The sequence below is a fragment of the Oryctolagus cuniculus genome, chromosome 9 (assembly GCF_051225735.1).
Source record: "Oryctolagus cuniculus isolate XC-2025 breed Fujian yellow rabbit chromosome 9, ASM5122573v1, whole genome shotgun sequence".
NCBI lineage: Eukaryota > Metazoa > Chordata > Mammalia > Lagomorpha > Leporidae > Oryctolagus > Oryctolagus cuniculus.
Window position 1 is genome coordinate 39,429,329 of NC_142875.1, and position 8,485 is coordinate 39,437,813.

Sequence of the window (8,485 nt, forward strand, 5' to 3'; positions counted from 1 at the left end):
ACCACAGTGAAACATAAAGAAAAGATCCTAAAATGTGCAAGAGAGAAACGTCAGATTACTCTCAGAGGATCTCCAATCAGACTCACAGCTGACTTCTCATCAGAAACCCTACAAGCTAGGAGGGAATGGCGAGACATAGCACAGGTGCTAAGAGAGAAAAATTGCCAGCCCAGAATATTATATCCTGCCAAGCTCTCATTTGTGAATGAAGGTGAAATAAAGACCTTTCATAGCAAACAGAAATTGAAAGACTTTGTGGCCACTCGTCCGGCCCTGCAAAAGATACTTAAAGATGTGCTACACTCAGAAACACAGAAACACGGCCATCAATATGAAAGAAGGGAAAGAAAGAACACCTACCAGTAAAAGAGCATGGGAAGCTCAAAGCATATACTAGAAAATATTTCCGGGAAAATGGCAGGGCAAAGTCACTACGTATCAATAGTCACATTGAACATTAATGGTCTGAATTCTTCAGTTAAAAGACACCGTTTAGCTGACTGGCTCACAGAACACAACCCAACTATTTGTTGCCTACAAGAAACACATCTCTCTAACAAAGATGCATGCAGACTGAAAGTGAAAGGTTGGAAAAAGATATTCCATGCCAACAGAAACCAAAAAAAAGCAGGTGTAGCCATATTAATATCAGACAAAATAAACTTTAATACAAAAACTGTTAAGAGAGACAAAGAGGGACACTATATAATGATTAAGGGTTCAATTCAACAGGAAGATGTAACTATTATAAATGTATATGCACCTAATTACAGGGCACCGGTCTATTTAAAAGATATGTTAAGGGACTTAAAGGGAGATTTAGATTCCAATACAATAGTACTGGGGGACTTCAATACTCCACTCTCAGAAATAGACAGATCATCCGGACAGAAGATCAACAAGGAAACAGCAGATTTAATTGACACTATTGCCCAAATGGATCTAACAGATATCTACAGAACTTTCAACCCTACATCTACAGACTTCACATTCTTCTCAGCAGCGCATGGAACCTTCTCTAGGATTGACCACATGCTAGGCCATAAAGCAAGTCTCAGCAAATTTAAAAGAATTAGAATCATACCATGCAGCTTCTCAGACCACAGCGGGGTGAAGCTGGAAATTAGCAACTCAGGAAACCCCAGAAAGTATGCAAACACATGGAGACTGAACAACATGCTCCTGAATGAACACTGGGTCATTCAAGAAATCAAAAGAGAAATCAAAAACTTTCTGGAAGTAAATGAAGACAACAACACAACATATCAAAACTTATGGGATACAGCAAAAGCAGTATTGAGAGGCAAATTTATAGCAATAGGTGCCTATACCAAGAAATTGGAAAGGTACCAAATAAATGAGCTTTCAGCGCACCTCAAGGACCTAGAAAAACTGCAGCAAACCAAACCCAAATCTAGTAGGAGAAGAGAAATAATTAAAACCAGAGAAGAAATTAACAGGATTGAATCCAAAAAAACATTACAAAAAATCAGCCAAGCGAGAAGCTGGTTTTTTGAAAAAATAAACAAAATTGACACCCCATTGGCCCAACTAACTAAAAAAAGAAGAGAAAAGACCCAAATCAATAAAATCAGAGATGAAAAAGGAAACGTAACAACAGACACCACAGAAATAAAAAGAATCATCAGAAATTACTACAAGGACCTGTATGCCAGCAAACAGGAAAACCTATCAGAAATGGATAGATTCCTGGACACATGCAATCTACCAAAATTGAACCATGAAGACATCGAAAACCTAAATAGACCCATAACTGAAACAGAAATTGAAACAGTAATAAAGGCCCTCCCAACAAAGAAAAGCCCAGGACCAGATGGATTCACTGCTGAATTCTACCAGACATTTAAAGAAGAACTAATCCCATTTCTTCTCAAACTATTCAGAACAATCGAAAAAGAGGGAATCCTCCCAAATTCTTTCTATGAAGCCAGCATCACCTTAATCCCTAAGCCAGAGAAAGATGCAGCACTGAAAGAAAATTACAGACCAATATCCCTGATGAACATAGATGCAAAAATCCTCAATAAAATTCTGGCCAATAGAATACAACAACACATCAGGAAAATCATCCACCCAGACCAAGTGGGATTCATCCCTGGTATGCAGGCATGGTTCAACATTCGCAAATCAATCAATGTGATTCACCACATTAACAGACTGCAGAAGAAAAACCATATGATTATCTCAATTGATGCAGAGAAAGCATTTGATAAAATTCAACACCCTTTCATGATGAAAACTCTAAGCAAATTGGGTATAGAAGGAACATTCCTCAATATAATCAAAGCAATTTATAAAAAACCCACAGCCAGCATCCTATTGAATGGGGAAAAGTTGGAAGCATTTCCACTGAAATCTGGCACCAGGCAGGGATGCCCACTCTCACCACTGCTATTTAACATAGTTCTGGAAGTTTTAGCCAGAGCCATCAGACAAGAAAAAGAAATCAAAGGAATACAAATCAAGAAGGAAGAAGTCAAACTATCCCTCTTTGCAGACGATATGATTCTGTACTTAGAGGATCCAAAGAACTCTACTAAGAGACTATTGGAACTCATAGAGGAGTTTGGCAAAGTGGCAGGATATAAAATCAATGCACAAAAATCAACAGCCTTTGTATACACAAGCAATGCCATGACTGAGAAAGAGCTGCTAAGATCAATCCCATTCACAATAGTTACAAAAACAATCAAATACCTTGGAATAAACTTAACCAAGGACGTTAAAGATCTCTACGATGAAAATTACAAAACCTTAAAGAAAGAAATAGAAGAGGATACCAAAAAATGGAAAAATCTTCCATGCTCATGGATTGGAAGAATCAACATCATCAAAATGTCCATTCTCCCAAAAGCAATTTATAGATTCAATGCAATCCCAATCAAGATACCAAAGACATTCTTCGCAGATCTAGAAAAAATGATGCTGAAATTCATATGGAGGCACAAGAGACCTCGAACAGCTAAAGCAATCTTGTACAACAAAAACAAAGCCGGAGGCATCACAATACCAGACTTCAGGACATACTACAGGGCAGTTGTAATCAGAACAGCATGGTACTGGTACAGAAACAGATGGATAGACCAATGGAACAGAATTGAAACACCAGAAATCAACCCAAACATCTACAGCCAACTTATATTTGATCAAGGATCTAAAACTAATTCCTGGAGCAAGGACAGTCTATTCAATAAATGGTGCTGGGAAAACTGGATTTCCACGTGCAGAAGCATGAAGTAAGACCCCTACCTTACACCTTACACAAAAATCCACTCAACGTGGATTAAAGACCTAAATCTACGTCCTGACACCATTAAGTTATTAGAGAACATTGGAGAAACCCTTCAAGATATTGGCACAGGCAAAGAATTTCTGGAAAAGACCCGGGAGGCACAGACAGTCAAAGCCAAAATCAACTATTGGGATTGCATCAAATTGAGAAGTTTCTGTACTGCAAAAGAAACAGTCAGGAGAGTGAAGAGACAACCGACAGAATGGGAAAAAATATTTGCAAACTATGCAACAGATAAAGGGTTAATAACCAGAATCTACAAAGAGATCAAGAAACTCCACAAAAACAAAACCAACAACCCACTTAAGAGATGGGCCAAGGACTTCAATAGACATTTTTCAAAAGAGGAAATCCAAATGGCCAACAGGCACATGAAAAAATGTTCAAGGTCACTAGCAATCAGGGAAATGCAAATCAAAACCACAATGAGGTTTCACCTCACCCCGGTTAGAATGGCTCACATACAGAAATCTACCAACAACAGATGCTGGCGAGGATGTGGGGAAAAAGGGACACTAACCCACTGTTGGTGGGAATGCAAACTGGTCAAGCCACTATGGAAATCAGTCTGGAGATTCCTCAGAAACCTGAATATAACCCTACCGTTCGACCCAGCCATCCCACTCCTTGGAATTTACCCAAAGGAGTTTAAATTGATAAACAAAAAAGCGGTCTGCACCCTAATGTTTATTGCAGCACAATTCACAATAGCCAAGACCTGGAACCAACCTAAATGCCCATCAACGGTAGACTGGATAAAGAAATTATGGGATATGTATTCTTTAGAGTACTATACCGCAGTAAGAAACAACGAAATCCAGTCATTTGCAACAAAATGGAGGAATCTGGAACACATCATGCTGAGTGAAGTAAGCCAGTCCCAAAGGGACAAATACCATATGTTCTCCCTGATCGGTGACAACTGACTGAACACCAAAAAGGAAACCTCCTGAAGTGAAATGGACACTATGAGAAATGGTGACTTGATCAGCATAGCCCTGACTGCTAATGGACAACTTAATACATTATCCCTCATAGTATTTTTTTTTTTGTCTGTTCTACTTAATATGACTGGTTTAATTCTGTAATTATCACACAGTTATTCTTAGGTGTTGAAAATTAACTGAAATGTGATCCCTGTTAAACATAAGAGTGGGAATAAGAGAGGGAAGAGATGTATAATTTGGGGCATGCTCGGGCTGACTTGCCCCAATTGGTAGAGTTGGAAACATACCAGGGGATTCCAATTCAATCCCATCAAGGTGGCATGTGCCAATGCCATCTCACTACTGCAAGTGATCAATTTCAGTTCACAATTGATCATAATGAAAGGACTAAGAGTCAAAGGGAGCACATAAACAAGTCTAGTATCTGCTAACACCAACCGATAGAATAAATAAAGGGGAGAGTGATCCAACATGGGAAGTGAGATACTCAGCAGACTCATAGAATGGTGGATGTCCTAAATAGCACTCTGGCCTCAGAATCAGCCCTAAAGGCACTCGGATCTGGCTGAAAAGCCCATGAGAGTATTTCAGGCATGGAAAGCCAAGACACTCTGGCAAAAAGATCTCTGTGAGTGAGATCCCAGTGGAAAGAACAGGTCTTCAAAGAGGGAGGTGCCTTTCTCTGAAGGGAGGAGAGAACCTCCAGTTTGACTATGACCGTGTCTAAACAAGATAAGAGTCGGAGAACTCAAGGGGCTTCCATAGCCTTGGAAACTCATGACTGGTGCATAGGGAGATTACTGATGCCATAAACAGGAGTGTCAATTGGTAAAGTCAACAACAGGAGTCACTGTGCACTTACTCCTCATGTAGGATCTCTGTCCTTAACGTGCTGTACACTGAGGCTTAATGCTATAACGAGTACTCAAACAGCATATTTCACTTTGTGTTTCTATGGGGGTGCAAACGACTGAAATCTTTACTTATTGTACACTAAACTGATCTTCTGTAAAAAAAAAAAAAAAAAAAAAAAAAAGAAAGAAATTATCAATTCCCAACTTGACTCTCACTGGGATTAAACATGACAATAGGTCTGATCTGATTTCATCATCATTTAAAAAAAATCATCTATTATTTTTCACTTTATGTTTCTGTGTGGGAGCAAACTGTTGAAATACTTACTTAAGGTATACTAAGCTGATCTTCTGTATATTAAGATAATCGAAAATGAATCTTGATGTGAATGGAAGGGGAGAGGGAGTGGGAAAGGGGAGGGTTGTGGGTGGGAGGGACGGTTTGGGGGGGAAGCCATTGTAACACATGAGTCGTACTTTGGAAATTTATATTCATTAAATAAAAGATTAAAAAAAAAAAAAAAGAGCTACTGGCTGGCAATCCAGAGTTTCTTGAGACATAGTAGAAACAGTGACACAATTAGGTGTGGGGAGGGTGTACATGTGGTGCAAGGAGCAGACTGGAGGGGTGGGAAAAACCCACCAGCTTTGCAAGCCGTGCACCTGGGTTTGAGCCTGTTCTCTAAACTTTACACTGTGCGCAGTGCCTGGGTCTGTGCTACAATCTCAGAAAAATGGTTTGAACTCTGTGAGCTTCCATTTATGAGATCAGCCCTTTCAAACCATAAAGCACTTTAAAAATGCAAGATGAGAAAATCGTTATTAATAATGTTATTAGTGATAGTAAAACATTCACCTGTTTAAAACCCTCAGGAACAGCTCTTCACTCTCAAAATCTGCACTTAGCAAAATGTCCTAAGCTCAGCTGGGTCACCTAAACTTTCTTTTTCCTCTTTGTCCCTCTCATACCCTCCCTCCCTGCCTTCCTTCCTCCCCCCTGGCCGATTGCAAAACTTCAATTCTCAGCTCCATCATCTCTTGAGAGATGACTTCTCTAAAGTTATCTAAAGTAAGATTCCACTGCAGGTGTTTGATTTAGGGTTAAAAGGTCAGTTGAGATGGCCATCTCCCATGTCAGAATGCCTGGGTTCAAGTCCCAGCTCCTCTCTCGATTTTCGCTTCCTGCTAATGCAAACCCTGGGGGACAGCAGTGATTGCTCAAGTATTTCTGTTCTACCACCCATACAGGAGATCTGGATTGAGTCTCCAGCTCCTGGCTGGGACCTGGGCTGTTGCAGGCTTTGGGGGATTGAATTAGTAAATAGGGACTCTGTCTCTTAAATGAAAATTTTTAATTTTAAGTAAATAGGTAGAAATCCTCACATTTCTCTGGATTCCATTCGGGCCTCACAGCACTGATGGCAATCTGAAATTACTTTGTTTAGTTATTTGCTTTTCTGTTGTGACCTAACTTCTGTGTCATCATTGTTTTTTCTACTTTACTGTATCATTCTCATTCTCAATGCGAATTTCTTTCCCAATTTCATTCCCAAACAAAAATGTCTTGATCATGTCTGTCTCTCTTAGTTGTTGCTTCCTTTCATTGAAAAAGTCATTGAAAGGCCTCCTGGGCTTGTGAACTCTATTTTCTGCTCCCTCTCTCCTTGCCTCTTACACTTATCCAGTCAGGCCTCCATTGCTACCACTCAGTGAAACTGCTCTTCCCAATGCTGCTAATGATTTCACACCGCCAAATCCAATGGACAGGGCTCAGTGCTCCTCTTGCTTTAATCAGTAGCCTTTGACCACACTGATCATTGCATTTTCCACACTATGTTAGCTTTCCTTGACCTCCTAGGCTCTATTTCCCCTGGTTCTTCTATGACCTCACAACCTTCCTTCAGTCTGTTTTGTTAGGTCCTCACTAGCTTGGAGATTAAGAAGTTAGGCTCAATCTTCAGGCCTCTCCTCTAGGTGTGCTCATTCCTCAAGTCATCCGATTTAGTTCCATGGGTTTAATAGCATCTCTACACTCATTGTTCCCAAATATTGATTTTTCAACCCAGAGAAATTTCTTCTGTGTGTCTCATGTTGGGAGTCACAGAAACAATTTAAAATGAACCTTGATCTCTTTATTTCTACATCACAAACCACCCCCCAAAAAGCAATGACTTAAAACAGCTTCTTTATATCACAAATTTGGTTCATCTGGATGATTCTTTGGCTTTTCATGGCACCAACTAAGGACTGACAGGTAGATAGATTGGTCTAGAGGAACAAGATGCTTCTCACTTATCTGCAAGACTAGTTAGATAATTTGTGGGGCTAAGTATGAAACTTAAAAACTCAGGTTCCTGTGTTCAAAAATCATTAGGAATTTAAAGAAGTCAGTAGATTTTATTTATGTACTTGAAAAACAAAGTCACAGAGAGAAGGAGAGACAGAGAGAAAGGTCCTCTAACCTCTGGCCTACTCCCCAAATGACCACAATGGCTGGAGCTGGACTGATCCAAAGCCAGGAGCCAGGATCCAGGGGCCAGGAGCCAAGAGCTTCTTCCAGGTTTCCCATGTGGGTGCAGAGGCCCAAGTACTTGGGCCATCCTCCATAGCTCCCACAGGCCATAAGCAGAGAACTGGATTGGAAGAGGAGCAGCTGGGACACAAACTGGAACCCATATGGGATGCCAGCACTGCAGGGAGAGGCTTAGCCCACTAAGCCACAGGCATGTACTTGTGGCTTGTCCATCGTGGCTGTCTCACAGCAGCACATGTTTTACTTGATAGCTCACTTACTCAGAGTACATAGAACTTGCAAAGCTTCCTTAAACCCAGACTCAGAAATCACAGAACATCATTTGACTGATGCAATTGAAAATTGAAGTCAGTAGGACCAACTCAGTTCCAAGGGGAAGGGAATTCTGAGCTTCAAGGCCACGTATGATCTGGTTTACCTCCACCTCCCATCACCTATAGAATGTTCTAGTAGTATCTCCCCTTCACTCTGATGCAGGTGCATACACTCTTTTTCTTGCTAAGGATATTTTGCTTTCCCTTATGCTTACATCACTCTGTTCTTTTATTCCTGAGTGGCTTGCTGCTTCTTTCCTTCAGCTCTCTGAGCAAATAGTGTCTTATTTGAGAAGTCTTCCTCAACCATTCTGCCCAAACTTCCTCATCACTCTCTGTTCCTTTACAGCCCTGTAAGTTTCTTCTTCATATTTATCATAGCTGACACAGTCTATAGTTACTATTCCTTAACTAGCCTCCTTCTAAGCAGGGACAATGGTGATTATCCCCTCTCTTACAACCATGCATGACATATGAAAGATACTCAGCACATTCACTAAAGGAATGAACGCCTCCTTTATCGG